Here is a 27,793-nt window from a genome sequence, read left to right on the forward strand (position 1 = left end):
AACTAACTTTTCCCTCGATACCCCTCACGAATTTTTCTTTAAAAATTCTTCAGACTATTTAGTTTCACTTAAACTAGACTTTACCTGCGCAAGTCTGCACCCAGAATGCCTGGAGAATCTAAGATGTTGTATATGTTTGACGAGTTAATACAAGACGAAAAAATTATATTATTTATTATCACTGCAGATCTTGAAATTATATAGCTTAATCATTATTTTCCTAAAATTTCGGATCATTACAACTTGAGTTTTATTAATTTATTAGACGCTACTTTTTGAAACACATGCTGGTATGGAATATTCCTTGTACGGCTCACACTACTTCGTACCAGAACGATGTTTCGAGAAAGCCCGTTGCGATTCATACCATATCCGTAGTTCCAATTTACAAATAAATTTGAAGTCATGAACTGTTGCTCTGTTTTAAAAGTATTGGTACCATAACTCATTATGGTATTTTAATTTATGCGAAAAGTTTTATTTTTACGGTGCCCAAAGCACTGTATTCTTAAAAAAATTAGGGAAACAATCACAATTAATTTGAAATTTTGTTTGAGGTTGCTATTATAATCACGAACAACATTCCTAAATTGAAAATTGGTCTGTGATTTGGTTCACGAGATATCATGCTCACTGGAAACGATATCAAAATATTGGTATTCAAACACAAAAGCTGTAGTTTCGAGAATTTTGAATGAAAAATCATGGTTTTTTGTAAGTACATCAAAACATGTACTATTTGTTACTCTAAAAATGATAGAGCAAAAAATAATGGTAATTAAATATGAACGATTAGTGGAATAAGAAATGCCATATCACACATTTAGATAGATAATTCAATTTTTTAGTGTGAAATTCGGATTCAGCGACCCAAAATTTACTAAAGAAATAAAGTTTAGTAACGATATTTGCATTGCAAATATTTATGACCACTTTGCATTGTGAGTTTTTACGGTTTTTATTCGTCTCGAATGAAAATTTGAACTTTGGGCTTGATACCTGTCTTTAATTTCTGCACAAGCTGCTGGACATTTCTGGCTGATTTTTTTCCAGTATCTGGCCATTGAAATAGCATCCATAGCCATGTATCCATTCAATATATTTATAGGGTGTATCGATTTGGATTGAGTGGAATTCCGGGCAGTTTGGGGAGTTCCTATTATCAATGACGTTTCCATCATTATCCCGGTACTGCTATTACGCATTTTTACTGTAGTGGCTACTCGCCAAATTTGGCAAAAATTTTGGAGGGCCCAGGAGAGACCTAATTTAGCATTAGACGATTTTAAGACAATCGTAGATGTATAACTCGATTCAGATTGTAGGTTGTGATGAAAATCGGAGTTTTGGGGCAATAACTGCAAATTTACTGCCAGATCATACACTTTTTCCGACAAACTTGTCTGCAACAACAACAACTTCTTGCAAACATGTGTGATCTTTGGCAACATAAAGCTTCTTTTCCGGAAGCTGGTTAAAGTCAAATTTTCATTACCCTTTCAGATACATTTTTTTTTTAAATTTGTTCGGATCCTGATCATACATCTCTCTGACCCGCGATTTTGAACATATCGTTTTGCTTTACGGCCAGCTCGATTGCTTGATAGCCCTATATTTGAAGAAAACGATGACACAATGGCACCTTCAGGACAGCAGACAAACATTACATGAAATCTGTTTGTACTGCACATACACTGAAAAAAATCCAAACGTTAATTCTATTTGCTTCAAACCGCTTAAAATTCATATGAAGAAGAAATGCTATTGTTATCACGCGCACACATACCTTCTATGTGTCAACTACATAAACTATGTATGCACACACATAAGTTATATGTGCATATTGTTATAAAATGGGTTTTTATGTTATGAAATGTGAATGTAAGATTAATATTTCTTGTAAACACACACATTAGGTTTATGTGCCAGCAAATAGTGTCTATATGCCTCCGTTAATTGCAAAAATCTATGGGTAAAATCAATAGGCATAACGTTTACTTTTTTTGAGTGTATAAATGTTTGGTCATTGTTTATCATCATACTCGGGTTTTCATTTCTTTTGTGAAGAATAAATTCTCTCTTTTTTCCATCGCGTGAGAATTTATGAAAACATAAACTTTTTTCAAAATTTTTGCACATTGTAAGCAAATTGCAGTCAAAAACTTCCAGAACCGACCACAAAGAGCACGATACAGGAAAAGATGAATCATAACGATTCTACATTCATAGAGTTTCAAATGTTTCTAACTTGGTTTTTTTTAAATTTTTAGAAAGTATGTTGGGAAAATTTTGTTAAAAAATCAGAGTGGATCTCAACGCACGAGCTATTTCAATTTAAATAGGTCGTCTGCTGTAAACCTTATTTTAATACCAATTAAAATTTTCTTAAACATCCAAAACTCAGGAATGTTACAATGAAAAATTTTGCAACTGAGCAAAAAGCAAATATAAATAAATAAAAAATCAAAAAAAGTACTATGAGCTGAGCTTTTTTTTTTTAATTTGAGTATTCAGTCAAAATATTTACGAAATATATTATTTCTATATCTATCTCGTCAGGATTTGGTAACGGATTATGGCCAACTGATATATTTTTTTCACTGTAGGCTTCAAGTTTTAAAAATAATTTAATTTTTATTTTACTTTAAATGTTTTTTAGCTTCATTTTATGATATCTTTTTTTAGGTATGTGAATTCTGACTTGGATTTTCACCTAAAATTACATTTTCAATTTAAAAAAAATCTCTGTTTATAGTATTGGGTGAATCTCTAATAAATTTGTAAGAAAAATGATGACAAACAAAAACTTCTGAGCAACTCGAGAATCAAGTAGAAAATAGAAAGTGTTCTTTCTGTAGGAAAACATTCCAAAAAACACTTTTCGGGGTTTGTTAGTGGTCCAAAATATATTTAGAAAACATAGTTAGGAAAGCAATCAATTTTTTTTTCGTAAACCAGTGCTATTTATAGCGACTAGGTATTTGATGCGAACAATGAATGCATTAGACATTTCCAGGGAGCCACTTTTCAGTCACGTTCCACACACATATTTTATTCGATTGCATACCTCCAGTGAGAGGAAAGCTTTCCCCAAAAGTCGACGATGCCTTAAAGGTGGTCTACTGATCACTTTAACGAGTCTCTCTCCTGCGCGCTACATGCCCAAAACTGAAGAAACATTTTAAAATGTCTCCAACATGCTAGTCCATAATTAACAAACCTTATGCACCCTTATCATGATCGTCCTTTTCAGCGGCATTCAGCTCACTACACTGTTCTAACATATAACCAGTGCGACAATAAGCTCCTAGTCAGATTTTTCTCATCTGTTGCTCATTGGCACTCCACATCGAACCAGTTTCCTCGTGTGTTTTCCGATAGTCATGTGACTGTTGAACTGATCGCCTTATGAACTTGCTGCTACGTTGTAATCAGGCAATCTCTTGACGATCGTTCCCCAAAACTTTTTGTCCTAAAGGCTGAATTATATATCTCATGCTTTCCAAGAAATAAAAAATTTAAACATATATTTTTTGGTATTCCCTATTAAACTAAGATTTCACTTGTAGCGTGCTATAAAACTTCAATTTTTACTTGGGTAGGAACAGGTTTCCAGACTATTTTATTATTTTGTGGTGGTAGAAGTCGTGGTTAGGCAGAGTTACTACGAATTGCTCAAATCTACCATGTTTCCCTCAGCTCAAGAAAGCTCAGAGTAATTAAAAAAGAAACCAAAAACTTTGAATATGTAAATAAAGATGTATTTCTAATATAAATAGCATATTCGCAAGAATTCTTGTAGTGAACCACCTAACTATGACAAATAATGATGTTACGAGGGGTGACAGTCTGATCATGAACGACATTGTCTAAAAGATGAAACATTCCAGTTTTTTCAACATAATGGAAAACTGAACAACATCAACTGAGACAGAGGGAGGGGTACTTTTTAGTTATGAAGGAAGAGTAAAAGGGGATGGATATCCTAAAATTGATTAGTTTAATTTATGGGCGGAAATAAATCGGCTATTTAATCAGTGCGCACTTTTACCCCGTGCTATGCGCTCTCTTGCCCCGATCATGGGGCAAAAGTGCGCATTTGAGTATTCATAAGAAAATAATTATTTCTCGGATTACAAGCAAAACCAAGAGATATCTAGTATTACGTTTTGAAGATGTGTGATGAGAGTATTAATTTGTAATTATGCCGATTTTCTAGTGATTTTCTACCAATAGTTATTTTTCGAAAACTGTTAGGTGCGCACTTTTGCCCTTTACCGCTTATGCCTTTACCGACTGCATTAATCATTTGCAATGACAAGTGTATAATTTTTAGTCAAAGCAAAAAATGAAATTGCTTACCAACAGTCTTGTATTTTTTGTACCGAATCTTTGCTTCAGTTGCCGCTTCCTCTCGCCATTCTCCTTATCTTGTTATCAATAGAGATTCCTGATTTCAACGAACTTCTGCCAACTAAGATAATATGGCTGATATGCAGTAAGTTTGACATGTTTCTTCTTATATGTTCTCAACATTTTAATAAAACTTATTATTTTTTTTCCTTTTTTATTTCGACTATGTTAGTCACATTTTCTTTTTTGCGTTTTAATGACATTCAATTAGCTAGAGATTACTGGGTAGGGAAAGTTATGAAACTTCGAGCCATAGTACTCAAGTGAGAGCAAGGATGTGAAGTAAACAGATCGGAAAACTAGAAGAAGTTATTCCTAAGCTCGACCCTCATTATTAGAAGGCAAAGATTAAGCCCGTACAATATTAAGCCTGTTCTAATGACCCTGCCATTTCTAGTTTTCCGATCTGTTTACTTCATATCCTTGCTCTCACTTGAGTACTATGGCTCTAAGTTTCATAACTTTCCCTACCCAGTAATCTCTAGCTAATTGAATGTCATTAAAACGCAATAAAACTTATTAAAAAATTTAAAAATTCCAAAACATTAGGGGGGCTATAGCCCCCCCTAGCCCCCCCTTGCGCACGCCAATGCTAATAAGTGATAATTGTGAATACAGGATACCAAGTTATCAACAACTTACGCAAATACGTTAAACAACCAGTTATCATCAATAAGCACTTTTATGAAAATGACTAGCTGTAACCCGGTGCGCTTCGCTACACCCATCAGGACTAAACGAAATAGTTTAAATAAATATACCAAAAATAGCAAATATTTTTGGTACAAAGAAGAAACTTATTGTAATTCTCGCGGATATACAATTAAATAAATTGGTCTGTTTTCCTACACACAATCGTTTGAAATCCCCTGCTCCTTTATATGTTATAGTTACAATGGTCGCTTAAATGAAATTTTTCAACCAAGGCACAGTTATAGTGGGTCGATGTTGCGCAGTAACTAATATAATAGGCACACAAAGTTTCAATTGCAACACATGCGGTGCACAGTGTTCCAAAACGACGTTTTCACGATCAAAATTCAATAACTCCTGAACCATTGGTTTTGGAGAATGAATTTTTTCGAAGAAGTTTCGAGATATAAATAGACGCATCTTTTGATATAATGAAATGCTACAGGGGGTTAATCCCCCTAAAAGTGAGATAGAAAATTTGTCTTCAGTAAAGTTTTTGAAAATATTATTGTGAACAACTTTACTGAAGATACTAAAGCTCAACATAGTAACAGTAGCGAGATATGTAGGATTGCTTGAGTTAGGCGCTTTAAAAGTTTTTGTAATATAACTTTTTACGATTACTTTTTACATTTCTTATAAAAGAAATGTATAGAATTCGCTCAAACTTTCAAGATTTTTTCCGAGGCCCGGAGGGCCGAGTCTTATATACCAATCGACTTAGCTCGACGATTTGGGACAATGTCTGTGTGTGTGTGTGTCTGTGTGTGTGTGTATGTAACGGACAAATTCTCATTCGTGTTTCTCAGCAATGGCTGAACCGATCTTATCCAAACCAATTTTAAATGAAAGAACTAAAAAACAGTATGAACGCTATTAATTTGTTTTTGATTCTGATGTTTAGTTTCCAAGATATGAATGTTTGAATGCGTAAAGATGGCGTTTTTTGAAGTTTTTTTAAATTATCTGCCGAAATTGACAATATAGATTAACAATTTATATGTTTTTAGACAGCTTTAACGAATACCTTTCGAACAAGCTATAGATTGTAGAAATCGGACTATTATCAAAAGAGATATTTAACATTAAATGCGGACGAAAGATTTTTATCATTTCCCATTGCCAGAAATATGACCAAAAACATATAATCTATTATTAACGCCAAAACGGCTTATTTTAGGTCAATAGTATCTTCGGAGAATTTAATGGAGGTAATATGGCCTTTCTTCTGGAATTGTGCTTTTGCTGATTAATCCCCCTATGAGTGAGATATTTTCACAAATTTTCTTGGAAGTGATTATATCGAAATGATGTCTTCAGCAAATTTGTAGCTCTTACTTTTGCGAATAACTTTACTAAAGACTTTAAATATCTATTTTGAATACTTTAAAAGTTATGGCTTGTTGTTTGTTGATTACTCTTTGTCGCCCATTTATTGTTCAATATAGTAATAATCCAATGAAATAAGCTAAACATTATTTCGATAAAACGACTTTTGTATTTCATTTTACTATCTACAACCGCTAGAAATAATCACCGAACACTTCCAAGTTGTCTGGAAGGAACTTGATACCTTATCAGTACAAAAATGTTCATTTGTGCGAACCTTCTCACTGCAATTTTTCTAACTTATAACCATCGGATCGATCTGAAACATATCGGAAAATGAAAAGCGAAAAAAATAACTCCAAGCAACGGCGTAGCCAAGAGAAGGTTTTGGGGTTTAACACCGTGCAACACCCCCCCCCCCCACAACACCCAAAAAAAAAATTGGATTGAAGTTGAAAATTTATTGATGCAGACTGATTTAATTCAATATTACAATAACAATTATCTGATCCGTGGATTGATAACCTGTTGTTGTTAACATCAATAGGACTTTTGATAAATTGTCGGAATGGGGTCCTGATATGTAACTGATCTATTGGTCTTGATTTCACAGTTGTCTAATAGCATCAATATCAAATTCCTGCCTGAAAACATTCCAATAGAAAATTCCAGAGTTCTGTAATCAATCATAATCTTCAGATTTATTTTCAAATTGATCTCGTTTTTGTAGAAATGTATTGTAATAAGGGTCTTTATTTAATAGGAAGCGAAGTTAAAATTGATTTAATGTCTATGAAACATAGAACTGCTCACCAAAAAAATGCATAACTTTCAACATTTGCTAAAAATGTTTTTGCCTTTCTCATTCACTCTAAAATTCGTCAATCTAATCCCGACCCGGAGGACCGAGTGTCATATGCCAATCGACTGAGTTCGTCGAGATCGGAAAATGTCTGTGTGTGTATGTATGTGTGTATGTGGAAAAAGATGGGTGGGTAATGTCTAGGACATAACCGGAGTGTCGTGACTACTCGTTGGACTTGTAATTCAAATCGAATGATACTCAATGAAATATGTGGGAATGTTTCAAGTTATTCTTTATAATAATTATGGTGGTTCTGAAAAGAACCTTTGTTGTTGGCGTCTGCGTTGATAGGGGATGCGCTGGATTCTAAGCTCGTTGAGACATTCATTCATGAAATGAACAATTTTCTTGCTTTGAAATATCAATGTTAAAATCTCTCGAAACAACCATCGGAATCTTTTCCGTACAGAAAAGAACACGCTTAGCGAAAAACTAGGGGCGGGTAATGTCCGGGACATAACCGTGATGCTCATATTCTTAAAATTCTGCTTGTATCTCCTTCAAATGGCTAAATTTTGCGCATTAAGTTCGATTCACCGGGCTCAGCGAAATTTTCCTGGGGATCCCGTTCGTTAGTATATTCAGCAAAACAATTTTATTACCGAGTTCTCCGCGTTGAATACAGGTCAATAATTTCATATAATGATTTCAACATGCAGACAATGTACATGTATGACAGGTGGGAGTGTTCTGAAGTGGTTTTAGTGGAGGTATCAACATAAAATCATGTATTGGACATTTTACAATGATTCTCCTCAACCCTGCAAAACCACGTGGTTGGCAGCAGAGGGTTAAGTTGTTTGGAAGAGATGACAGTTAATATATGACAACTAAAAATGTAAAATTGTTCTATAAATTGCAAAGTTATTGCCGCGTTGACCTGAAAATTTGTCATTTCATTCATAAAGGAACAATCATTGAAATTATGTCAATTTATGCTTTGCAAGATTTGAAATAACTTCGAAGTGTGGTCACGACACCCCTGTTATGTCATATACATTACCAACCCATCTTTTTCCATTTTACCTTTGTCCTAATAAGGGCGGTTTGTGGATAACTATGTTGATTCAAGACGGGAATCTTTTAAAACAATTCAAACCTTGCAGACGATTGTTTTTACTGCGTACATCCGTACGATCTTTCCCCTTTCGCAGCTCACACCGAATGAGCACGGTTTTCATCATGGTGTTCCTATTTATTGACTTTACAATGCAGATGGAAGGACGTCCTTTTGTTCGATAAATGAAAATATTTTCATCATTCGTTTTGGTGTAGCTTTCGCTTAGTGGCAGAGTTGCCACATTCACTGATTTTCTTGGAAGGATTTGCAAAAACCTTCGGGTTTGTAGATTAGAAAAACATTTTCTGATTCACTGGTAAAAGTACAGAATTACCAAGCGCAAACTTAATACTAGTTAATAAAAGAAACTTTCTAATTAAATTCTTTTTCCATTTTGCCTTCGTCCTAATAAGGACGGTTTGTGGGTAACTATGTTGATACAAGACGGGAATCTTTTAAAACAATTCAAACCTTGCAGACGATTGTTTTTACTGCGTACATCCGTACGATCTTTCCCCTTTCGCAGCTCACACCGAATGAGTACGCTTTGCAGCCTTCGATGTTTTGGTGGCATTTTTAGTGGCAGTTACTACCGCCTTTTCAGTGACTGCGTTTCTTAGCCTTTGGCTTTTTGGACTTCTCACCGCCATCACCTCCACCAACGTTTTTCTTCTCTCCGATGGTAGCTGATTTGATTGGTCGTCCGATGCAGCTTCTCACGACCACGCACGTCTGTTATGCACTGCGTCTTACACACGTCTGGCTTTGAGAAAAGCTGCGACACCCCTATTTATAGGTTTTATCATTAATGTTGATTTCATTTAAAGTAGTTTTCGAACTATTTAAACAAATTTTATATAGCAAAGAACGTATCGGTAGCAAGCATTGAACGTTTTCCTTCCGATTTATGAAACAAGATTGGCAATCCGTTTTGTAGAAGAAAAGTTATTAAGGTTCAAAATGTACGTAACGCTTTCGCTAATATGCACTACTATCGCTTTCTCGCTCGTTCTCGTGGCGTGCATGAGCCTTTCCTTTCCGTCCGACTTCTAATGGCTTAACCAAAATTAATATCCCGGCTTTCCCCCACCAACTGCTCTCGTCAAGCAACCCAATACGAATAATCATAGGAACAAACACGTAGTGGACCTTTATATAAACTTTTCATTATTTTATTGTTCATTTGCTGCACCATTTTGACGGCTCTGTGCGGGATGGGCTGAAAATTTTCACTTTTCCGAGTCGTTTTCGAAAGATTTTTCAAAACACTATTTTTCCGTTGATAATGAATATCCTACATATTCCAAAATTTAATACAACATTGGTACAAATATTTTCGACAAAATGCCGAAGAAATTGATTAAATCCATTCAGTACAACAAAAGATATAAGCGTTCAAAATCTTACATCATTTTTCTTCCGAAATTTTGAAAAGGGGCCCCTATATTGAAAGGTAAGTCGTTAGTCACGACAAAAATGTGACCTCAGTTTCTCAGAGATGGCTGGACCGATTTACACAGTTTTTAGTCTCAAATGAAAGGTACAACCTTCCCATCGGCTGCTATTGATTTTTTTTTATTGATTGGACTTCCGGTTCCGGAGTTACGAGTTAAAGAGTGCAATCACACAGCAAATTCTCATATAAACTGAAATGAAAAATTTTCAAAATCAAATTTGTATTTTTGATGCCAAATGACTTTAAAATGCATGAAACATTAAGATGCTTGACAAAAATGGACTTTTTTGGACTTTGGTACATTTTTGCCTTTCTCGTATAGAAAGGTTATGCAATCACTCTAAAAATCGTCAATCATACCGGCCCGGAGGGAGTATGCAGTGAGGTGTTGCTACTTTAAAATTAAAACTAATTTAAAATTTCTTAACAAGTTGAAAATTTTCGGCAGGACCTGGACCTCTCGGATCTTTCTCCATGATCCGCCGCTGGTTTCAAGCGATGTTTCAGTATCACATAGTATCTCAAGATCGTGGCTGTCGATCCATTGTATGTATGTGCAAATCGTACTGAACATGTTATATTCATTCCCACCATTGTATTGAACATAACCAGCCATGGAATCGTAGTCTGGACGAATGAGACAAGCACAATTGCACCACTAGATGGATTAAAACAGGTTTTTATTTTGGGAATGCGTCGAGTTGAGACGAAAACGTAATATGATTAATAACGAGGATAACACTTTCCGAATGTAGAGAGAAATTTATGAAAAATGACGATTTCCATTCGACTCTAGCAGGTTCTGATCGATTTTGATGAGCATTTGGTTTTTGTTGTATGACCAATTGTATGTATAGGTCAAATGTTTAAAAACAGTAATTTAAGGTCAAGATAACATCATTTTGAAACCGCCAATTTCGGAGGTTTAGTATCTTCGATGAGTTTTACAAACGTTAAACAGCGCATCATTTGATAAAATAATTTCGACGGTATATCGTCCAAGAAGTATTTATGGTGAATTTTGTCAGGTTAATATTCATGACTACAATAAAGTCGCAACAAATTCGCTAAAGACACGAACCTTGTTACTATTTTCTGGAAAATAATTCTGCATAATTTTAAAACTTCAAAAATTATGGTTTCGGAATTATGCCGTTTAGACAGTAAGATCGATTTTCACCAAACCCCCGCCAAACCGAATTTCTGGCTACGCCGCTGACTTCAAGTAAGTAGAAACAAAGTCGTTCTACACTCGTTCACAAGAAACTTCTTCGAATGCTGAATATCTATTATAATACATTGACACCCCAATTGTATCAGCCAAATATGAATTGCCAAATATGATTTTTTATTGCATCGAACTACAACAATTTTTAGGTAGCTTTCAAGAGGTTATTTTATAGACTTCTTCCAAAATTTGGCGAACCTATTCCAATTCGTATACCAATTAATTGGTATACTTAAGGGTTTATATGTTGCAGATAGAGAAAATACTGAAATTTTCAGCTTTTTTCCTACACAATATTACGAAATCTTATTAAACAATTTTTCATAATAAGTTTGTGAAAATTATAAACTATTTGAAATTTTGTAATAGTTTAATTTTTTATTTAACCGTGATTTTTTAATAAATAGTGACCATCGCTTCACAACGTAGTCTATTTTTCATGGCTTGCGGTGATCTCTCGAATTGCTGAACTGAAAATTATGGAATGGAAAATAATTTTTAGTGTTCTTTACAGATTTAACTCGCCGCGCAGATAGCTCTGAATTAGACCCGCTGGTGCCCTAAGACGATTTCGCTAGATTTTCGGAGCACTGTGCACCCAGTGCATTAACGCATGTGACGGTAATGATGATGATTTCCCCAAACGGTTCGTTTTCGAGAGGTTTTTATTTGTTCTTTGGCATTAGGATTAGCGGTAATAATTCAAGTCAAGGATACTACTGGGAAGTCACCTTTAGAAAAAGTCGATGTCGAAGTAAAATTTGGAACTATGCACGCACTTCAGAGATAACGTGATATCAGGAGCTGCAATTTCATTTCAACGCTTTTTTGTGAAAAGGGCGATACTCACAAATGTAAACATAAGGCTTTTTTCATACATGCTAATGATAAATAAATAACTCCTTTAGGAAAATTCAGTTTTCCCACCACAATTTGGATATTTTATTAACAGAGCATTAACAATAATTTGTTGGAATGTCTATTTTATGGGCCATTTTTTCGCTTTCCCATTGATTTGGTTTGAGATTTCTAGCACTGATGTTGTCCTATGCTGATTTGAGCGATTCCTGCCACTATCCCATGTAGTATGTGTTATCAAAAACATCGCGAAGCATCAAGTTCAAAATGTTCTCAAACGATATAATATCCGAAGAGAGTGATAAGAGTTATAAGAAATGTCTCATCACACTGTTAGGTGGATTAAAAGCGTTTTATTATTAAAAGTGACTTCCACGAAGTTGTCAAAAGCGATAAAATACACATTTTTTATAACAACAATGAATCTGTAGCTCTTGAAACAACAAAGTTATTGTCAATTTTCGAATATTTTTAGGTCAATTTACACCTTAAGCAACTTCCTTAATCGCAAAAATTCGTAGATGGCTTTGATTACAGTTGAACTAACTTCGATAAAATATAAAAACCTTCGTCTGACGAAGACTGCTGGGTAGGTTACGTATAAAACCAATACTCAATATTACCATCTCGCGCTGAAAACCTGGTGAATCGACATTTAATAAAATATTGTATGGCAATAGAGAGAGAGTGTTAGTATATTCATTCACTTTCCGTATGATCATTGCACAATTGAACATTATTTCTTCAAATATAATAACGGAATACTGAAAATTGAGCCAGTGACAGAGACTCTCCCGAGGTATCTCGTTGAAAACTTGTTTTGTGGTGTGAATCAGAACTCAAAATATATTGGACCAATCGTGTTGTAGGTTTGCACAGTTCTTCTACTTATCCCCAGGTCTTGATCGAAGCTTTTAATTTTTTTCTTGATATTTGAATGTTTCGTAGTATTCTGCAGCTGAAAATGCAATTTTCGTTGAAAAAATCATATAACTTGTTTTTGTGAACAAAGTTATGATTTTTAATGATGGAATGATATGAAGAAGAACTGTGCAAAATTTCAAACAATTTGGTTCAGTATATTTTGAGTTATGCTGTACATCGCATTTTTCGAGGTGTCTCCTGATGATTTACTGCAACTCACCCAATTTTCAATAATTTGCAGTGAACATTAAGGAAAATATTGCTCAAATGTTGCATTATTGACTGAATAGACTAACACTCTCGGCATCGTTATTTTTTTTGAGAGCGATATTTTTTTCAACAAAAATACCTACTCCCTTAATCAAGAACTGATTTCATCAGTAGGTGTCGACTAACCGGCAAATTTGACGAAAATCGCCGACCACGCCACCAAATATTCGATTGATTCTTTTTATGGGTCATCGTGAATTCGTCCTGTATAACAGTGTTGCATTCTTTCAGCATTTTACTTATACCCGAATTTTGATTGATATTGTAAGTAGCGTTTTCCGCAAGCGAACGCGAAAATTTCCGATAACGCTAACGTTGAATTCAACGAAGTGCGTTGACGATGACGATGAAATTACCGTAAAAATCATCGCCGATAATGGCGCTAAATTCATCGTTATCGGCGGTGAAGTTGAATTCAACGTTAATGTTAACAAACACTAGAAGAAGATTCTATATTAGCACTTAGCAGAGTTTTCAATAAAAGCTTCATAGCATTTATCTTCAAAAGCTTTTTAGCACGATGTCTATGTTCTGTATGTCGATATAGTACTAGATTTAATGCTTTACATTTTAGGTGCATTGAAGCATTAACAATACTTGTATACGGCTAGTTGGCAATGGAAATGCTAACTTATAGCTTATCTAGAGTTTTAAATTAGTGCTTATGGTTACCTGGGTAACACACATAACAATTAAAACATAGCATTCTGCACCCCCGGAAGGATGTTGAACGATCGGCAGGTGGTACAATAGCAGGAATAATACTTGCAACCCCCGGAGGGAATTAGAATTTCTATATTAACAGTGAGCGGATATATTTCGTTTCGCGAAATAAACATTTCTGCTTGATTAATGGTCTAGAACATAATCAGCACGCTATGTCTAATATGGTGAAATTGTAGGCTGTAAACATTGCCCAATAAACAACGAAAGCTGAACAAGCCTTTAATCCGAGAGAATAAGCTGAACAAGAACTGTTTAAGCTATTATCCAGCTAAGTTGTTTGTTGGGTGGCTATCTTTAGTTACAAAACCAAATATGTACGGATCTAACAGGAACAATATTCACTCAACAACAATCACGGCCAGTATCTCCATGCCAACAACCGGCAACACCCGTAAAGAAGCGGACGTAGAAGAGGACGTGACAAAACCGGAATACCGGATATGTTTGCCCATTTTCCGGGTAAAATCGCGGGCCCCCAAATACGACCCGGGCCCCAGGGCAATTGCCCTGGCTGCCTCCCCCTCTCATCGGGCCTGCCTCTGGGCGAGCGGTAGCAGATGCCGTTGGAGCGGGTAGTCGATACCATCTAGGCCAGCTACTTTTCCGCGAGTTGATGTGAAAGCATTGTTTAGAACGGAACCAGAGAAAGGTCCTGCCCTCCTGAGTTCGGAGGAAAAGTAGTTAGGCGAGATTCCGAATTTCTCTCGCGATTGACAAAGGAAGTGTCTTGGTTGGTATCAGCGGATAATGGAAATAGAGCCATTTCTGCTAAGTTATGAATTTTTCGCAATTATTTTTTATATAAATTATGTGAGGAATTTGAGTTTCAACTTCGTCTCATCAGAATCGGACACTTTCTTAATTAACGGACTAAGCTAGATTGACGATAGCTCCAAAAATCGGAGACACAATTTGTGTTCCTGAGCAAACCCCTCGTCAACCATGATGTTCCGTTTTCGCCAAATTTGTTCTCCACTATGGAGAAATACCAGCGTTGTGAATTTTTTATATCATCAAGCAACGTCAATGAATTTTATAAGACGAACTTATGAACTATATTGTATACCGCTTATGAAAATACAATTGGTTTGTAAGATGTGACTTGACTTGAAATCCTTAGGATTTTTTGCTTCGATGTAATCTTGGAAAATCCCGAATTGATGAAACTATGAAGCCGATACGGAAAACTGCTGGTTTGTGGATCAAAGCAACCCAACCAGTACCTAATAAACACCACAACGGCACAAAGCGGATACAAGTTTACCTAGCCTACTGCACCCTTTTCATACCGATGTAAACATGTCTTACAATTGCAACAGCATGTCTCCTTTGCAGAAGTAACACCCCCGCCTGAAACAAGCGCCCTGGTGTCCAACTGACCAAACTACTGAACTGGCACGCGGAATGTCCATACGATCCGGAATACTCGCCGCGCAGAATCGAATTACGCGAGCAGCCGCGTGCTCAAAAACAAAAACATAACTCAACTTCATAACCAATAGACGACCGGCTGGTGGAAGGAAGGAAGTAAGCCATGAAAAGTAAGCTGCGACCCGGCAGGGAAAATGTAACACCACTCAGCTGTAACGAGTGTGTCGACATGGGGCAAAAAAAAATTGAAGTAAACGGAGCCCGGACTGTCGACTGGCTGCAGCAATCACCTGCAATCAGACGGAGATTTGCCGAAAGGAAGCGTGTAGGAGTTGGCGTTTTGCAATACCTAATGGTGGTTGGTAGGTACTCGGGCGGTAGATAGCAAAAGTTTTTTTTTATTTGTTCCTCACCCATGTGTGCTGGCATGTCCGCCGAAGAAACTAGCCAGTTATGGGAAATTCCGGGTTAGGTTTTTACTTTCGCTTCGGTACGTAGCTAATTTGTGTGCCATTTTTTGCCGAACTAATGCTCTTATTTTGCCAACTCATTGATTTCGATTGAGGTAGGAATGTTTTGCGGATTACAATTTTCATAATCTGAATCCATCGGAAACTATGACTCTCTAACGAAGGCGAAATCTAGAAGCACAAACACGCAATTGGAACGAAATCGAAACTTGGCGCACAGGAATCTCCACCTCCAGGAGCGAGAGAACTTGTTGATCATGGTTTGTAGATTTTTTTTTGTCTACCGAAAATAACCTTCAAATCTTCCTACATAGCCCACCCGCTGATTGATACTCATTTATCGATATAATCACTCCGCACTGTGGGCTAGAGTGTGACTGTAAGCGTCCACTTGTTGCTACTTCACCCTCCAGCACAACTTGCCGAAATTCAGGCGAAATTGTCTCAGAGCTCCTGACGTATACATAGATAATGACGCAACCACCGGAGGGTTAAGGAATTTGAAAACGAACAGGGTGCCTTCATTCAAACTATTCCACCCAACAATGGAATGCGTATGACATTTTCGATTTAAATTTGACGTAAACTCCAAAAAAATAGAACAGATCCGATCCCACTGTGGTTAGCAAACATCCCAAATAATAGGATAGCGAAAAATTCCGTCCATTCCATGCCCATCTACGGGTTGGCCTGCATCCAGCAAACGATCAGATGAGAAGCCAAATCACACGTCTGGTCGGACCACTTGGTGCTGATGAATGGAGGAAAAGGCAGATAACAACCTCCGAAAAAAAAATCATAAAAAAGTATTAACAAAAAGTAATTCTTACCTGGACACCAGGAGTGTTGTGTGGTTCGGACTGGGAGGGTTGAAATATAAAACGCTCTTCATCTCATTGCAATTTACCTTACTCACCATCCCAAATTGAGCAGATTCGCTGGCCCGTTGAGGGGCGCGCTACTTCACCAACTCCCATTCCAGGAAACTGCGTATATTCATATTCATAACATACCTATTCACTTACCAAACCCGCTGAAAAAAACAACGCCGAAAAGCCTTCGCGAGCACAACAATAAACAACTCCACCGATTTGACCTTCAAAAATAACACTTTGGCACAGCTGGAGTGGCCACGGTGACGCAGCACTTGGTTCGAGCCGCCCGGCACCGGTTCGATTGCTGCAGAACGATGAGAAGTCTGATTTATGGGTCCCATTTTGCGCGTAATCATTAGGATATTGCTCGATAATTGACGGTTTAGCGGGCAGCCATCTTGGAATAAAAAAGTGTCAGCTTACTAGATGGATTGTGCACCGCTGGTGTGGCAAAACAAAAAAAACGCTTTTTCGTGAAAATGACAATAAAGTACGGTCATGTGATAACCAGATGTCACAAATCTTCTTCATTTTAAAGTACACCTACATAATTCGATGCTGTGACACATTTCGCATTATTCACGATTGTTCGAAAGTGAGTGTTGGATAGTGAGAGAGATTAGACAAAAACAGTTTCTTTAGGGGTCATCCTAGAAGGACGTCCAATAAGTGATCACCATTGGTTTCATCGCACCCGAAAAAATTGATATATGTTCGGAGCAAATTTGCAATTTTTTTACTGAGTTTGACTGAAACACTTTCATAAGAAATATATGTAAATGGGGGTTGGGGATGACGAAATGCTCTAGAACCCCAACTTCTCGTATTCTGACAAAATGTCACAATAACCCTTTCAGGTATTTCTCTAGGAACGGAAATATTTCCCTTCAAATGCAAAGGTTGCTTCCTTAAAAAAAAGAGATCAGCACATTAGTGGTTCAAGGGGGCCTATTCGAGAACACACGTAGGATGGTTTATAAAAGACGCACTCGGAAAATATAGGACGCACTTGGGGTACACATGAGGCGCATTCAAGGCACGTACGGGGCGCTTTCAGGGCATATTTGTGGCACAAACGGGGCGTACTCAGAGCAGACTCGGTTCACTTAGGGTCATATGGCACAAACAAGGCATCCTCGATCACATACAGAGCGTACTCGGAACACTCTTGCATCACAAACGGGCGCATTCTGGACATAGGGAGCGCATTCGGGTACAAACGAGGCACATTAAGACGTACTCAAGGCAAACTTGCGCACTCGAGGCACATACGGACTGCATTTGAGGTATGCAAGGGGCGTAATCGGAGCACACTTGCGACCCAAACGTATCGCATTCCGGCAGAAACAGAGGCGTGTTTAAGGACATGGTGCACACTCAGGGTACACTTGTGGCACAAACGAGGCGCACCGCCTTGATGGGCTGATTTTGAGAACCCTAGGGTGCACTTAAGGCGCACCTACGGTACCAACAAGGCGCACTCGGGATACTAGGAATCCCTAGTAACAAATGAGGTTTTAAGACAGTTTTAGAGCCACTCATAAAATTTAGATTTAACTGTTATAAAACTTCAATTGATACTTGGGATGGGCGATGTCGATTCGATTTTTTTTTTCAAAATCGATCTTTTTGTCTTGAAACATCGATTTTGGATCCGATTTTTTCGTTCCGATTTTTGACAACATCGATTTTGTTAACTTAAAAAAGGCGATCCGGTAAAATCGATTTTACTTTCAAAATTTCCATTGAAAAATATACGATTTTCTTACAATCGATCTATTTGCATCGAAAAATTGATTCTTTCATCCGTTCTTTCCCGGTTTGATATTTGACAGCATTGATTTTATTATATAGAAAAATCTATTTTATTTTCAAAATGCTCATCACTACGGGGTACACAGTGTCGCCTTTGATGATTGATGATTGATGATTGATGATTGATGATTGATGATTGATGATTGATGATTGATGATTGATGATTGATGATTGATGATTGATGATTGATGATTGATGATTGATGATTGATGATTGATGATTGATGATTGATGATTGATGATTGATGATTGATGATTGATGATTGATGATTGATGATTGATGATTGATGATTGATGATTGATGATTGATGATTGATGATTGATGATTGATGATTGATGATTGATGATTGATGATTGATGATTGATGATTGATGATTGATGATTGATGATTGATGATTGATGATTGATGATTGATGATTGATGATTGATGATTGATGATTGATGATTGATGATTGATGATTGATGATTGATGATTGATGATTGATGATTGATGATTGATGATTGATGATTGATGATTGATGATTGATGATTGATGATTGATGATTGATGATTGATGATTGATGATTGATGATTGATGATTGATGATTGATGATTGATGATTGATGATTGATGATTGATGATTGATGATTGATGATTGATGATTGATGATTGATGATTGATGATTGATGATTGATGATTGATGATTGATGATTGATGATTGATGATTGATGATTGATGATTGATGATTGATGATTGATGATTGATGATTGATAATTGATGATTGATGATTGATGATTGATGATTGATGATTGATGATTGATGATTGATGATTGATGATTGATGATTGATGATTGATGATTGATGATTGATGATTGATGATTGATGATTGATGATTGATGATTGATGATTGATGATTGATGATTGATGATTGATGATTGATGATTAATGATTGATGATTGATGATTGATGATTGGTGATTGATGATTGATGATTGATGATTGATTCTAGATTCTCGATTCTCAACTCTCGATTCTCGATTCTCGATTCTCGATTCTCGATTCTCGATTCTCGATTCTCGATTCTCGTTTCTCGATTCTCGATTCTCGATTCTCGATTCTCGATTCTCGATTCTCGATTCTCGATTCTCGATTCTCGATTCTCGATTCTCGATTCTCGATTCTCGATTCTCGATTCTCGATTCTCGATTCTCGATTCTCGATTCTCGATTCTCGATTCTCGATTCTCGATTCTCGATTCTCGATTCTCGATTCTCGTTTCTCGATTCTCGATTCTCGATTCTCGATTCTCGATTCTCGATTCTCGATTCTCGATTCTCGATTCTCGATTCTCGATTCTCGATTCTCGATTCTCGATTCTCGATTCTCGATTCTCGATTCTCGATTCTCGATTCTCGATTCTCGATTCTCGATTCTCGATTCTCGATTCTCGATTCTCGATTCTCGATTCTCGATTCTCGATTCTCGATTCTCGATTCTCGATTCTCGATTCTCGATTCTCGATCCTCAATTCTCAATCCTCGATTCTCGAATCTCAATTCTCGATTCTCGATTCTCGATTCTCGATTCTCGATTCTCGATTCTCGATTCTCGATTCTCGATTCTCGATTCTCGATTCTCGATTCTCGATTCTCGATTCTCGATTCTCGATTCTCGATTCTCGATTCTCGATTCTCGATTCTCGATTCTCGATTCTCGATTCTCGATTCTCGATTCTCGATTCTCGATTCTCGATTCTCGATTCTCGATTCTCGATTCTCGATTCTCGATTCTCGATTCTCGATTCTCGATTCTCGATTCTCGATTCTCGATTCTCGATTCTCGATTCTCGATTCTCGATTCTCGATTCTCGATTCTCGATTCTCGATCCTCAATTCTCAATCCTCGATTCTCGAATCTCAATTCACGATTCTTGATTTTCGATTTTCTCGGATCTCGATTTTCTCGGATCTCGATTTTCTCGATTCTCGATTTTCTCGATTCTCGATTTTCTCGATTCTCGATTTTCTCGATTCTCGATTTTCACGATTCTTGATTTTCTCGATTCTCGATTTTCTTGTTTCTCAATTTTCTCGTTTCTCAATTTTCTCGATTTTCTCGATTCGCGATTTTCTTGATTCGCGATTTTCTCGATTTTCTCGATTCTCGATTGTCTCTATTCTCGATTTTCTCGATTTTCCTGATTTTCTAGATTTTTTCGATATTCTCGATTTTCTCGATTCACTCGATTTTCTCTATTTTTTCGATTTTCTCGATTTTTTCGATTTTCTCGATTTTCTCGATTTTCTCGATTTTCTCGATTTTCTCGATTTACTCGATTTTCTCGATTTTCTCGATTTTCTCGATTTTCTCGATTTTCTCGATTTTCTCGATTTTCTCGATTTTCTCGATTTTCTCGATTTTCTCGATTTTCTCGATTTTCTCGATTTTCTCGATTTTCTCGATTTTCTCGATTTTCTCGATTTTCTCGATTTTCTCGATTCTCGATTTACTCGATTTTCTCGATTTTCTCGATTTTCTCAATTTTCTCGATTTTCTCGATTTTCTCGATTTTCTCGATTTACTCGATTTTCTCGATTTTCTCGATTTTCTCGATTCTCGATTCTCGATTTACTCGATTTTCTCGATTTTCTCGATTTTCTCGATTTTCTCGATTTTCTCGATTCACTCGATTTTCTCGATTTTCTCGATTTACTCGATTCTCATTTTACTCAATTCTCGATTTTATCGATTCGAGATTTGATCGATTCTAGATTTTATCGATTCTCGATTGTATCGATTTTATCGAATCTAGATTTTATCGATTCTAGATTTTATTGATTCTAGATTTTATTGATTCTAGATTTTATCGATTCTAGATTTTATCGATTCTGGATTTTATCGATTCTAGATTTTATCGATTCTAGATTTTATCGATTCTAGATTTTATAGATTCTAGATTTTATCGATTCTAGATTTTATCGATTCTAGATTTTATCGATTCTAGATTTTATCGATTCTAGGTTTTATCGATTCTAGATTTTATCGATTTTATCGATTATCGATTTTATCGATTATCGATTTTATCGATTCTCGATTTTATCGATTCTCGATTTTATCGATTCTCGATTTTATCGATTCTCGATTTTATCGATTCTCGATTTTATCGATTCTCGATTTTATCGATTCTCGATTCTATCGATTCTCGATTCTATCGATTCTAGGTTTTATCGATTCTAGATTTTATCGATTCTAGATTTTATCGATTCTCGATTTTATCGATTCTCGATTTTATCGATTCTCGATTTTATCGATTCTCGATTTTATCGATTCTCGATTTTATCGATTCTCGATTTTATCGATTCTCGATTTTATCGATTCTCGATTTTATCGATTCTCGATTTTATCGATTCTCGATTTTATCGATTCTCGATTTTATCGATTCTCGATTTTATCGATTCTCGATTTTATCGATTCTCGATTTTATCGATTCTCGATTTTATCGATTCTCGATTTTATCGATTCTCGATTTTATCGATTCTCGATTTTATCGATTCTCGATTTTATCGATTCTCGATTTTATCGATTCTCGATTTTATCGATTCTCGATTTTATCGATTCTCGATTTTATCGATTCTCGATTTTATCGATTCTCGATTTTATCGATTCTCGATTTTATCGATTCTCGATTTTATCGATTCTCGATTTTATCGATTCTCGATTTTATCGATTCTCGATTTTATCGATTCTCGATTTTATCGATTCTCGATTTTATCGATTCTCGATTTTATCGATTCTCGATTTTATCGATTCTCGATTTTATCGATTCTCGATTTTATCGATTCTCGATTTTATCGATTCTCGATTTTATCGATTCTCGATTTTATCGATTCTCGATTTTATCGATTCTCGATTTTATCGATTCTCGATTTTATCGATTCTCGATTTTATCGATTCTCGATTTTATCGATTCTCGATTTTATCGATTCTCGATTTTATCGATTCTCGATTTTATCGATTCTCGATTTTATCGATTCTCGATTTTATCGATTCTCGATTTTATCGATTCTCGATTTTATCGATTCTCGATTTTATCGATTCTCGATTTTATCGATTCTCGATTTTATCGATTCTCGATTTTATCGATTCTCGATTTTATCGATTCTCGATTTTATCGATTCTCGATTTTATCGATTCTCGATTTTATCGATTCTCGATTTTATCGATTCTCGATTTTATCGATTCTCGATTTTATCGATTCTCGATTTTATCGATTCTCGATTTTATCGATTCTCGATTTTATCGATTCTCGATTTTATCGATTCTCGATTTTATCGATTCTCGATTTTATCGATTCTCGATTTTATCGATTCTCGATTTTATCGATTCTCGATTTTATCGATTCTCGATTTTATCGATTCTCGATTTTATCGATTCTCGATTTTATCGATTCTCGATTTTATCGATTCTCGATTTTATCGATTCTCGATTTTATCGATTCTCGATTTTATCGATTCTCGATTTTATCGATTCTCGATTTTATCGATTCTCGATTTTATCGATTCTAGATTTTATCGATTCTCGATTTTATCGATTCTCGATTTTATCGATTCTCGATTTTATCGATTCTCGATTCTAGATTTTATCGATTTTATCGATTATCGATTTTATCGATTATCGATTTTATCGATTATCGATTTTATCGATTCTCGATTTTATCGATTCTCGATTTTATCGATTCTCGATTTTATCGATTCTCGATTTTATCGATTTTATCGATTATCGATTTTATCGATTATCGATTTTATCGATTATCGATTTTATCGATTATCGATTTTATCGATTATCGATTTTATCGATTCTCGATTTTATCGATTCTCGATTTTATCGATTCTCGATTTTATCGATTCTCGATTTTATCGATTCTCGATTTTATCGATTCTCGATTTTATCGATTCTCGATTTTATCGATTCTCGATTTTATCGATTCTCGATGTTATCGATTCTCGATTTTATCGATTCTCGATTTTATCGATTCTCGATTTTATCGATTCTCGATTTTATCGATTCTCGATTTTATCGATTCTCGATTTTATCGATTCTCGATTTTATCGATTCTCGATTTTATCGATTCTCGATTTTATCGATTCTCGATTTTATCGATTCTCGATTTTATCGATTCTCGATTTTATCGATTCTCGATTTTATCGATTCTCGATTTTATCGATTCTCGATTTTATCGATTCTCGATTTTATCGATTCTCGATTTTATCGATTCTCGATTTTATCGATTCTCGATTTTATCGATTCTCGATTTTATCGATTCTCGATTTTATCGATTCTCGATTTTATCGATTCTCGATTTTATCGATTCTCGATTTTATCGATTCTCGATTTTATCGATTCTCGATTTTATCGATTCTCGATTTTATCGATTCTCGATTTTATCGATTCTCGATTTTATCGATTCTCGATTTTATCGATTCTCGATTTTATCGATTCTCGATTTTATCGATTCTCGATTTTATCGATTCTCGATTTTATCGATTCTCGATTTTATCGATTCTCGATTTTATCGATTCTCGATTTTATCGATTCTCGATTTTATCGATTCTCGATTTTATCGATTCTCGATTTTATCGATTCTCGATTTTATCGATTCTCGATTTTATCGATTCTCGATTTTATCGATTCTCGATTTTATCGATTCTCGATTTTATCGATTCTCGATTTTATCGATTCTCGATTTTATCGATTCTCGATTTTATCGATTCTCGATTTTATCGATTCTCGATTTTATCGATTCTCGATTTTATCGATTCTCGATTTTATCGATTCTCGATTTTATCGATTCTCGATTTTATCGATTCTCGATTTTATCGATTCTCGATTTTATCGATTCTCGATTTTATCGATTCTCGATTTTATCGATTCTCGATTTTATCGATTCTCGATTTTATCGATTCTCGATTTTATCGATTCTCGATTTTATCGATTCTCGATTTTATCGATTCTCGATTTTATCGATTCTCGATTTTATCGATTCTCGATTTTATCGATTCTCGATTTTATCGATTCTCGATTTTATCGATTCTCGATTTTATCGATTCTCGATTTTATCGATTCTCGATTTTATCGATTCTCGATTTTATCGATTCTCGATTTTATCCATTCTCGATTTTATCGATTCTCGATTTTATCGATTCTCGATTTTATCGATTCTCGATTTTATCGATTCTCGATTTTATCGATTCTCGATTTTATCGATTCTCGATTTTATCGATTCTCGATTTTATCGATTCTCGATTTTATCGATTCTCGATTTTATCGATTCTCGATTTTATCGATTCTCGATTTTATCGATTCTCGATTTTATCGATTCTCGATTTTATCGATTCTCGATTTTATCGATTCTCGATTTTATCGATTCTCGATTTTATCGATTCTCGATTTTATCGATTCTCGATTTTATCGATTCTCGATTTTATCGATTCTCGATTTTATCGATTCTCGATTTTATCGATTCTCGATTTTATCGATTCTCGATTTTATCGATTCTCGATTTTATCGATTCTCGATTTTATCGATTCTCGATTCTCGATTTTATCGATTCTCGATTCTCGATTTTATCGATTCTCGATTTTATCGATTCTCGATTTTATCGATTCTCGATTTTATCGATTCTCGATTTTATCGATTCTCGATTTTATCGATTCTCGATTTTATCGATTCTCGATTTTATCGATTCTCGATTTTATCGATTCTAGGTTTTATCGATTCTAGGTTTTATCGATTTTATCGATTTTATCGATTATCGATTTTATCGATTCTCGATTTTATCGATTCTCGATTTTATCGATTCTCGATTTTATCGATTCTCGATTTTATCGATTCTCGATTTTATCGATTCTCGATTTTATCGATTCTCGATTTTATCGATTCTCGATTTTATCGATTCTCGATTTTATCGATTCTCGATTTTATCGATTCTCGATTTTATCGATTCTCGATTTTATCGATTCTCGATTTTATCGATTCTCGATTTTATCGATTCTCGATTTTATCGATTTTCGATTTTATCGATTTTCGATTTTATCGATTTTCGATTTTATCGATTCTCGATTTTATCGATTCTCGATTTTATCGATTCTCGATTTTATCGATTCTCGATTTTATCGATTCTCGATATTATCGATTCTCGATTTTATCGATTCTCGATTTTATCGATTCTCGATTTTATCGATTCTCGATTTTATCGATTCTCGATTTTATCGATTCTCGATTTTATCGATTCTCGATTTTATCGATTTTATCGATTCTCGATTTTATCGATTCTCGATTTTATCGATTCTCGATTTTATCGATTCTCGATTTTATCGATTCTCGATTTTATCGATTCTCGATTTTATCGATTCTCGATTTTATCGATTCTCGATTTTATCGATTCTCGATTTTATCGATTCTCGATTTTATCGATTCTCGATTTTATCGATTCTCGATTTTATCGATTCTCGATTTTATCGATTCTCGATTTTATCGATTCTCGATTTTATCGATTCTCGATTTTATCGATTCTCGATTTTATCGATTCTCGATTTTATCGATTCTCGATTTTATCGATTCTCGATTTTATCGATTCTCGATTTTATCGATTCTCGATTTTATCGATTCTCGATTTTATCGATTCTCGATTTTATCGATTCTCGATTTTATCGATTCTCGATTTTATCGATTCTCGATTTTATCGATTCTCGATTTTATCGATTCTCGATTTTATCGATTCTCGATTTTATCGATTCTCGATTTTATCGATTCTCGATTTTATCGATTCTCGATTTTATCGATTCTCGATTTTATCGATTCTCGATTTTATCGATTCTCGATTTTATCGATTCTCGATTTTATCGATTCTCGATTTTATCGATTCTCGATTTTATCGATTCTCGATTTTATCGATTCTCGATTTTATCGATTCTCGATTTTATCGATTCTCGATTTTATCGATTCTCGATTTTATCGATTCTCGATTTTATCGATTCTCGATTTTATCGATTCTCGATTTTATCGATTCTCGATTTTATCGATTCTCGATTTTATCGATTCTCGATTTTATCGATTCTCGATTTTATCGATTCTCGATTTTATCGATTCTCGATTTTATCGATTCTCGATTTTATCGATTCTCGATTTTATCGATTCTCGATTTTATCGATTCTCGATTTTATCGATTCTCGATTTTATCGATTCTCGATTTTATCGATTCTCGATTTTATCGATTCTCGATTTTATCGATTCTCGATTCTCGATTTTATCGATTCTCGATTTTATCGATTCTCGATTTTATCGATTCTCGATTTTATCGATTCTCGATTTTATCGATTCTCGATTTTATCGATTCTCGATTTTATCGATTCTCGATTTTATCGATTCTCGATTTTATCGATTCTCGATTTTATCGATTCTCGATTTTATCGATTCTCGATTTTATCGATTCTCGATTTTATCGATTCTCGATTTTATCGATTCTCGATTTTATCGATTTTATCGATTCTCGATTTTATCGATTCTCGATTTTATCGATTCTCGATTTTATCGATTCTCGATTTTATTGATTCTCGATTTTATCGATTCTCGATTTTATCGATTCTCGATTTTATCGATTCTCGATTTTATCGATTCTAGATTTTATCGATTTTATCGATTCTATCGATTCTCGATTTTATCGATTCTCGATTTTATCGATTCTCGATTTTATCGATTCTCGATTTTATCGATTCTCGATTTTATCGATTCTCGATTTTATCGATTCTCGATTTTATCGATTCTCGATTTTATCGATTCTCGATTTTATCGATTCTCGATTTTATCGATTCTCGATTTTATCGATTCTCAATTTTATCGATTCTCGATTTTATCGATTCTCGATTTTATCGATTCTCGATTTTATCGATTCTCGATTTTATCGATTCTCGATTTTATCGATTCTCGATTTTATCGATTCTCGATTTTATCGATTCTCGATTTTATCGATTCTCGATTTTATCGATTCTCGATTTTATCGATTCTCGATTTTATCGATTCTCGATTTTATCGATTCTCGATTTTATCGATTCTCGATTTTATCGATTCTCGATTTTATCGATTCTCGATTTTATCGATTCTCGATTTTATCGATTCTCGATTTTATCGATTCTCGATTTTATCGATTCTCGATTTTATCGATTCTAGATTTTATCGATTCTAGATTTTATCGATTCTAGATTTTATCGATTCTCGATTTTATCGATTCTCGATTTTATCGATTCTCGATTTTATCGATTCTCGATTTTATCGATTCTCGATTTTATCGATTCTCGATTTTATCGATTCTCGATTTTATCGATTCTCGATTTTATCGATTCTCGATTTTATCGATTCTCGATTTTATCGATTCTCGATTTTATCGATTCTCGATTTTATCGATTCT

The sequence above is a fragment of the Topomyia yanbarensis genome, chromosome 3 (assembly GCF_030247195.1).
Source record: "Topomyia yanbarensis strain Yona2022 chromosome 3, ASM3024719v1, whole genome shotgun sequence".
Classification (NCBI taxonomy): Eukaryota; Metazoa; Arthropoda; class Insecta; order Diptera; family Culicidae; genus Topomyia; species Topomyia yanbarensis.